Source organism: Octopus bimaculoides, chromosome 1, assembly GCF_001194135.2.
Source record: "Octopus bimaculoides isolate UCB-OBI-ISO-001 chromosome 1, ASM119413v2, whole genome shotgun sequence".
Classification (NCBI taxonomy): domain Eukaryota; kingdom Metazoa; phylum Mollusca; class Cephalopoda; order Octopoda; family Octopodidae; genus Octopus; species Octopus bimaculoides.
In genome coordinates this window covers 117,995,878-118,003,668 of record NC_068981.1, presented here as the reverse complement: position 1 = coordinate 118,003,668, position 7,791 = coordinate 117,995,878, and the positions used below count along the sequence as shown (strand labels likewise).

Sequence of the window (7,791 nt, the reverse complement as noted above, 5' to 3'; positions counted from 1 at the left end):
TATATATATATATATATATATATATATATGTATATGTCAGATATGTTTTATCCTATACTTTTACATATTTAACAAACATATAGATACCTACAATATCTCGTTTGTCAGAGGACACTAATAAGTGAAATATACAGTCTTTGGCAGCCTTCAAGACCTGTCGAGTTCTTCTGTTTTGTTTCAGAAGTGTAAGTTCGTTTGGCATTCGTTTAAAAAATGCTTGTTGCAACTGCGTTGTATAATACTTTGTGTGTACATGTTTGAGGACACGTTTGACAATCTTGATCAACCTGGTCTCGTAAAAGTGAAGGTGTGGAGTGGACGAAACAGCATATGATCCTGTACTCAGCATTTTAAAATCTTTTATATCTTCAAGCTGTTCAGAAGTAGATAGACGTTCTTTTATGCCTCCAGTTATGTATAAAATGGTAAAATGTATCGTACGAAAATTATTACACATTTTTCAATATATTCAACAAGGTCTTACTTTTATTACTTTGAAGATACCCACTACATCATGTGAACTGAAATTATGTATATAGGTATCCATGAATATCTATTGTGTCATCTTTCTTTTAAAATTATTTGACTTATACCTATAGAAAATGTGTTCGTTCCCAAGAAAGATACAACCTCAATATTTGGAATTTAGAGAACAAGAGTGATGGAGAAAAAATCTGGCAACATTTTTAATACTCCATTTACAGAAAATGCGACTTGGCTCGTAACTTTATTCAAATCTGAAAACCCAAGTTTTTCGAGATTGCTGTTTCAATATTCATTAACAGAGCCACATGCAACAATAATTTTGAGCATAGCTGTTACATACTCTAGATAAAACTATAGAATTTGCTTATGTATGTATGTATGTGTTTATGCATGTATGTATAAAATAACCACTTAGTTATTTTTTAAACAACTGACTAGGAGAAAGACACTCCGATATAAAACTTAAGGATTGTTCTGATCTGGTTGTCCCATCCACTGCTAAGCCAATGAGAGAATATCTCTTGTACCTGAAAAGTGAATCCAGTTTCGTGCACACTTCACTCACTATAATGAATTTGACGAACAGAAAGTTCTTGGATAATACATTATGGAAAGAAACATGTAACACTTTAAGAGGCTGACTCACACGATAGAGCTTAACTTCGAACATGTAAGTCATGTATGTATGTATGTTTGTATGTATGTATGTATGTATGTATGTATGTATGTGTATGTGTGTATGACTGCGTGCGTTTATATGTGAGTGTGTATGTGCGAGTGTGTGTGTATGCATGTATGAGTATACGTATGTATATATGCGTGTGTCTATAAATGTTTATATATGTGTGCGACTGTGTTTCCTCTCTCTCGGTATATAATATTTTAAAGTTTGAATGTTCGTATGTATGTATGTATGTATGTATGTATTATGGATGGATGTATATATGTATCTATGCAAATGTGCGCATATATATATATTTATGTGCATGTGTGTATGTATTTTCTTAACAAGTATAAAAAAAAGAATACACTGATTTCATATCAATAATTATAATAATGAGTCTCATACCTTTCAATGTATATATACCCTGATCAAATAAGTTCTATTATATCGAACAGTCAGTTATCTTCACTCTACAGCAATTATCTTCAATCTACTGCAATATCTAGATATTCATCAAAAAGGAATTCGTTAATAAACTTCCCGAGCAATATGTTGTATTGTTATGTATTTTAATGACAATATATTTGCTCTCACAAATGACATCCCAATATTTTCAAATCACCTTCATCATACTGTAATTTTCCTATTAAATATACTAACACTGTGTATCAAGGTTGATGCCGTTGCAGTTTTATCTTCGGTATAGTAGTTACTTACTTTCTTTGTTATATATAGGTGGATATTTGAATGAATGATTTACAGAGTGGCTATGCATAAATGAATGTTTAGAGATAAGTTTATTAAATAGATACTAATTCATTCCTTGTCATACATGTTTGAAAAGTAGAAGAAAAATAGCAGTTTAAGAAAAAAAAAAAAAGAAGAAGCAATAAAACGAAGATAAAAGACAGGAAATAAAATGCAAGAAAATATATTTATAAAAAATATTCTAGAGTGGTATGTATCAGCTTTGAAAAGTAAGACATTATCCTATTTGTCCTTTCTGTTTTTAAGGTGATTTGTGATTTGAGGGAGATTCTGTTCCTATATCAAACAATTTAATTGATATTATAGAAGTTACATTGTTTTATTTAATGTAAGATTCAGATGTGTGTCACAGCCGCTTTAAAATACTCAAGAAATATATATTATATGGTATAATCTACGATAGGAGATTGGTGTACATATTTGTAAATAATTTCCTGTTTGTAATAGGAAACTGTTTCTCTAAGGAGATTTCCAAAACATAGAACTAAATTGAGCTGAAACTGCATGGAAAACATTTCTAATGCGAACAAGAGTAACAATGCAAAAATACTCCAACAAACAAAGCAATTTTACAGTTTACTATAGGAAGGCATTGCATGCAATCGTAAAAACTGCACAAGAAACATATATATCGACACTTTTGCATCAGTAGAAATAAATTTTTCTGTTCTCCGAAACAGAAGAAAACTACATCGATTTGAATGTAGCAATAACCAGCTAGTTCGTAGTCTGGGCCACGCTGCTTGAACCTAATATGTAAGGTCAAACAGTTTGGGTAGACTGTTTGGGCATTATTAAAAAACAAAAAAACAAAACAAAAGCTTTATTTTCAAGATTTTATTTTGACGATATTCTTTGACAAATGCGCAGAAACACGAATTAAACCAGTCTTGAAACACTTTCCTGAATGTTCCACTGTTTACAATTTGATAGCCATATAACAGGATAATGAGAATTAAAATAGCTTCCATAATTACAGTGGTTGTCTGAATGATAAACAGTCAATATGCTGAGCTTTAGTTCGCCTAGATCATTACACCTAATAAGTGAAACATACAGTCTTTGGCAGCCTTCAACACCTGTGGAGTTTTTCTGTTTTGTTTCAGAAGTGTAAGTTCGTTTGGCATTCGTTTAAAAAATGCCTGCAGCATCTGCGTTGTATAATACTTTGCGTGTACTTGCAGACTCTCTTCTTGTTATGCAATTTCAAGCGATTTATGAAACGCTCAGTACAAACATGACTTACAAAGAATTCATCATTTCCATAATTTGAGCGTTTTTGCTTTGGGTATTCAAATGAAATTAAACCATTTATTTATAGGATAGTACGCAAACATGGAGGATTAAATTTGATACCTCTCTGTGTGAAAATGCTTAAAGTTTGGAATTTTTCTTAATTAGGACGATTCTGTAATGACCTTGGGGTTTCTGTAAAGCCAAGAAAATCGAAACCTACTCTGTTCCGTGACCGACTCTCTTCTGTGACCTATAAATGACTCTTAAGAGAGATTTATAGTGAAAGCAATGTTGCCATCCTTAACATTAGTGAAGCTTTCATTTATATCTGATATGCGAATCTCCTATTAAACCTGCCTGCTTATGGAATCTACTTGTCTCGTCTCTTATATTGGTAGCTTCCTATCAGCTCGTACTATTGTTGTGTGCATTGACGAAGCTCTTTCTGTACGGTATTCTATGAACTTCTGCGCCTTATTCTATCAACCGGGTTTGGTTTATTCCCCTACACTCTTCGTTTTATACGTCAATGAGTTACTTACCACTACATCCATCAGCAGTCAGTTTATTGTATACAATGTCATCTTATGTAAATGATACTATTCTAAATTCTTTTCCTAACATTACTAAATTATGCAATCTAAACACCTCAGGCAACCTAAACATCTCAAGTTCAATTTTTTCTGTTCAAAGGGATTTTAAACCCAATATTTACACTCTATTTTTATAGTTTTATCTCCTTCGAGATCCACCTTTCTAAACAGAGGAATTATTTCAAGTTCTCTCAGAGTTTATAGATTCCTATGGCGTCAACAACTTACATATACTCGCTGGTAACATTAACATTTCTAAAATGGATAGAAAAATTCGAAAGATTGATTTGGTCCAACAGTAGAACTCCCGACACATTTTACAGATGTGGGTTCGAGACATGTGGGCAACATTCAGATATTCTTTTCAGAGGTATTTAACGCAATAATTACATGTTATTTTCTGGTGTAATCTATCTGCTTTGAGATACACTGTTCCAAAAGATTACGTTTTTCGAAGCTTATAATTCTTATGGTGTGAACAATATATTTATATGTGCGTGTGCAATTTTTGTCTGTGTCTGTGTGTATATGTATATATATATATATATACACAGAATGGATGGAGCTTGCTTTCACAGCCTGTGTGCTTAGTGTATTATGTGTGCCTTTGTTTGTGTCTATGTTTATATAATCTTAATTATCTCTTCCGATAAGTAAATGGACTGATGTTTAACTGATATTTAAGGAGACAATTGTAACTAATTGAAGAGTAAACATATTAATGAGCGATAAATTAATCCTCCAAGTTGTACATCTGTGTAAAAACAGAGGTCTTGGAGACAATGTTGTTTCCTTTTTTTTTTTGTTTAACTTGTTAGTTTTTAAGTTTCGCAATCAGTATAATGTAAATATCTGGTTTCACCTGTCACACTTTTAGGGGTCACATTTACAACCTGCGATTACGAAATAAATTTAAATGTGTATGTCCTACATTATTCTATTTTCATTTTTTGTTGTAGGTAATGAATCTTAGTCGTTAAATGCTTCGTATATGATGTAGAGGTTGTTGTTTTTGCAAAGCGCAGAATAAGTTGGAACAACCTATCCAGTCTTCATTGAATTTGAGGCCTGTGATGGCAAAACTGAAAGTAATTAAAGACCGCCCTTCTTAGACATAATCAAAAGCAAATAGTCAAGCCTAGTGGACTTACTACCCTGAGGTAATGGATTCGATCCCTGGAATCTAAGACCCTAACATAGTTGGAGAATGAATAGATTTTTTGTTTCTTACAAAACTGATTGTCTCGTATTCCACTGTTTCGTCCCCAGACGTGTTCAAATGTTAACTCGGTCAACATTGCAAATGTCTACGACAGAATGACCTGCTTCTTTGATGAGAATTCGGAATACTTCCATTTTCCAATAGATATTATCCCACTAACGAACGCCAGACTCCACTTAATTAAAAATCTACGGCAGGAATTCAAGATTATTTTCCACTTTGATAAGATTTTTGTAAAACTTAATCCGTGGTTTAGATATACTCTCGAAACTGTTTACGAGTATGTCACTAACTTCTGGACATTAATGTTATCCGTTTGGCTATTAGCCAAAAGGCTAAAACTCCCTCATAACAGCCAAAGAAATATCATACTTTCTGTTGATTATACTAATTCTATTATGATATTTTTAGACTCAGGCGATCATCAAGTCTGAACTTAAAAGTTAGAAAAAGGCTCCAATTTGTACGGTCAATATCAATGTGTCTTAAATTTATATGAAATTTTTAAAACACGAAACATATTCTTCGTCTAATGAATAAAGTAATAGTGTATGGAATTGACTGTGAAAAAGAGAAAAGTCGATGTGTTAAAGCAATATAACCCAATACGATTGAATGTATTAATCAGATCCAGTGCCTCTGATAGGCCTACATACAACAAACAATATACACGATTACTGTTTAGCTATGATATTTCTGCTGTTTAAAAAGGACCGTGGCCTGGTGGTTACGATCATGAGGTTCTGGTTTTGAATCCCAAAGTGTATGTGGTCTATAATTCCACCTATATATGAACAGTGGAAACACAAGTTGACCGGTAGATGAGGAGCTTGGTATGGAGGCTGAGCTGGGTTTTTCCGAAAATGTCAGAGCTCCTGAATTCCAGTCTGAAATTCCAGTATAGTATTTTGAAGGCTATCTGTGGATTCGGGCATTTCAACTTTTGTTCTTGCCATATCCTGTGAAAAGGAAATAAATTTCTATGTTCGTGGGAGCCAACTCTGAAGCCAGACGGGAGAATATTTTCAGAACTGATGAACTGTTATTCTCTCATTTCCTCTCTCATCCAGTACTCTGTGAACTGATATAAAACTAGGACATCTTGGTGCTATGTTTAAACAAAGCAACAACATGAAGAAAAGGTCTACTTTTAAACAAAAAAATAAAGCGAGGTATATCAACCTGCTAACATTTTGGGTACTACGTATGATTCTACGACTTCAGTTCCGTTGCTATAAATAACCTTTATTGAAAACCAAAATCGAGAGAAGACACTTCGGGTATCATGCTTGCCGAGGCTAGCCAAATATCTGACAATCCTTTATAAAGGAACGCTGAACCTTTTTTGTCATGTCGATTATCTAACCAGAAATATTGTAATTATTCAACATTGAGCAGATTCCTATTCATTATGTGTGACTTGAAAAGTTTTGAGAGCAAAGCTGAAACTTAGACAAACCAATATATTTAATGATTTCAATTGCAGAAGCCTTGACAAATATTGCATACCAGACCCAATATAAGGGTATATAGCCATGCACTGTTTGCTAGCACAGGCAACGATTTATAAAAGTTTTATGGGCCTTGGCACACTCCACACTGTGTGATATGACATATTTGACCTCTTCACTTCTGTTATTTACCCAATGGTAGATCAAGTATGAATATATTTCGATTTTGCTCCCGGAACTTATGCTGCAAATGATACAGTGCTAAAATATTTTCAAACGTCCCGATTTAAATTGAATAGACATTGTATTCCTGGATGAATAATGGACAAAATGATTCGGTATTATTTTGAGAATCGTGATATTTCATGTCTTCTCTAAAAGTTATAAATAATGTCACTATCAATTTTCAATATTTTAATAGATTAAGGCGTCGAGCTGGCAGAATCATTACCACACCGTGCAAAATGCTTAACGGTATTTCGTCCGTCTTTACGTTCTAAGATTAAATTCTACTGCGGTCATGTTTGTGTTTCATCTTTCACGGTCGGATAAATGAGTAGTACTGGGTTTGAAGTGATCTACTTATTCCCTCCATCGAAATAAGCTGACCTTGTGCCAAAAACTGAAATCGATATTTCAATACATTCAGTAAGCAAAAGTGTGCAATTCTATATGAAGCATGGCCTCGAATGCATAACATTCAAACTCACGCAGACAAATGAATACCTTATCTAGTCAAACAAATAAATGGTTTATCCAGTAGGCAAATCAATACCTTAACAAGCAGGCGAATCGATGACTTATCCAGTAACCGTTGATGACTTAAAATAGTACCCAAGTTATTGTCCATTCAGGTTTGAAAAAGTCAATACAATTAAAAGATAAATAAATCATTCAAGATTTTAGCAAAATACGAAATAAGACAGATTAAGAGTGCTAAATATGCAAAATGACTAAGTCGATAATTTTGCCCCTATTGTAATTACACCCATGAACATTCACACACATCGACACACAGGTACATATAATTCAAATATATATAGTTCATATACATAAACTTAAAATTTATCTTATCGATTATTTGGCACATCTTGTTCTACTTAAGGCTTTCACACAAATACATACATACATGCATACATACATACATGCATACATACATACATACATACATGCATACATACATACATACATACATGCATCATGCATACATATATGTGCGTGTGTGTGCGTGTGGTATTTGTATGTATATATATATATATACATATACAATACAATACAATATAATACACGCACACACACACACACACACACACACACACACATATATATATATACATACATATATATATATGTATATATACACATACATAT

At 33.0% G+C, this 7,791-nt stretch overlaps 1 protein-coding gene and 1 long non-coding RNA gene across 3 annotated transcripts in view; one reads left to right on the top strand and one right to left on the bottom strand.

Annotated features, from left to right (window-relative positions):
* LOC106875623 (solute carrier family 23 member 1) overlaps positions 1-1,885 on the bottom strand; it is a 62,677-nt gene extending 60,792 nt beyond the window's left edge. The window contains exon 1 of one of the 2 annotated variants that reach the window (XM_014923851.2): positions 1,556-1,885. The gene's annotated coding sequence lies outside the window, so the exon portion shown is untranslated. The remainder of the gene's footprint in view (positions 1-1,555) is intronic. The other variant, XM_052969780.1, reaches the window with a different exon arrangement.
* Positions 320-7,791, top strand: part of LOC128248397 (uncharacterized) — a 123,542-nt gene continuing 116,070 nt past the window's right edge. The window contains exon 1 of the long non-coding RNA XR_008264645.1: positions 320-1,156. This is a non-coding gene — a long non-coding RNA (uncharacterized LOC128248397). The remainder of the gene's footprint in view (positions 1,157-7,791) is intronic.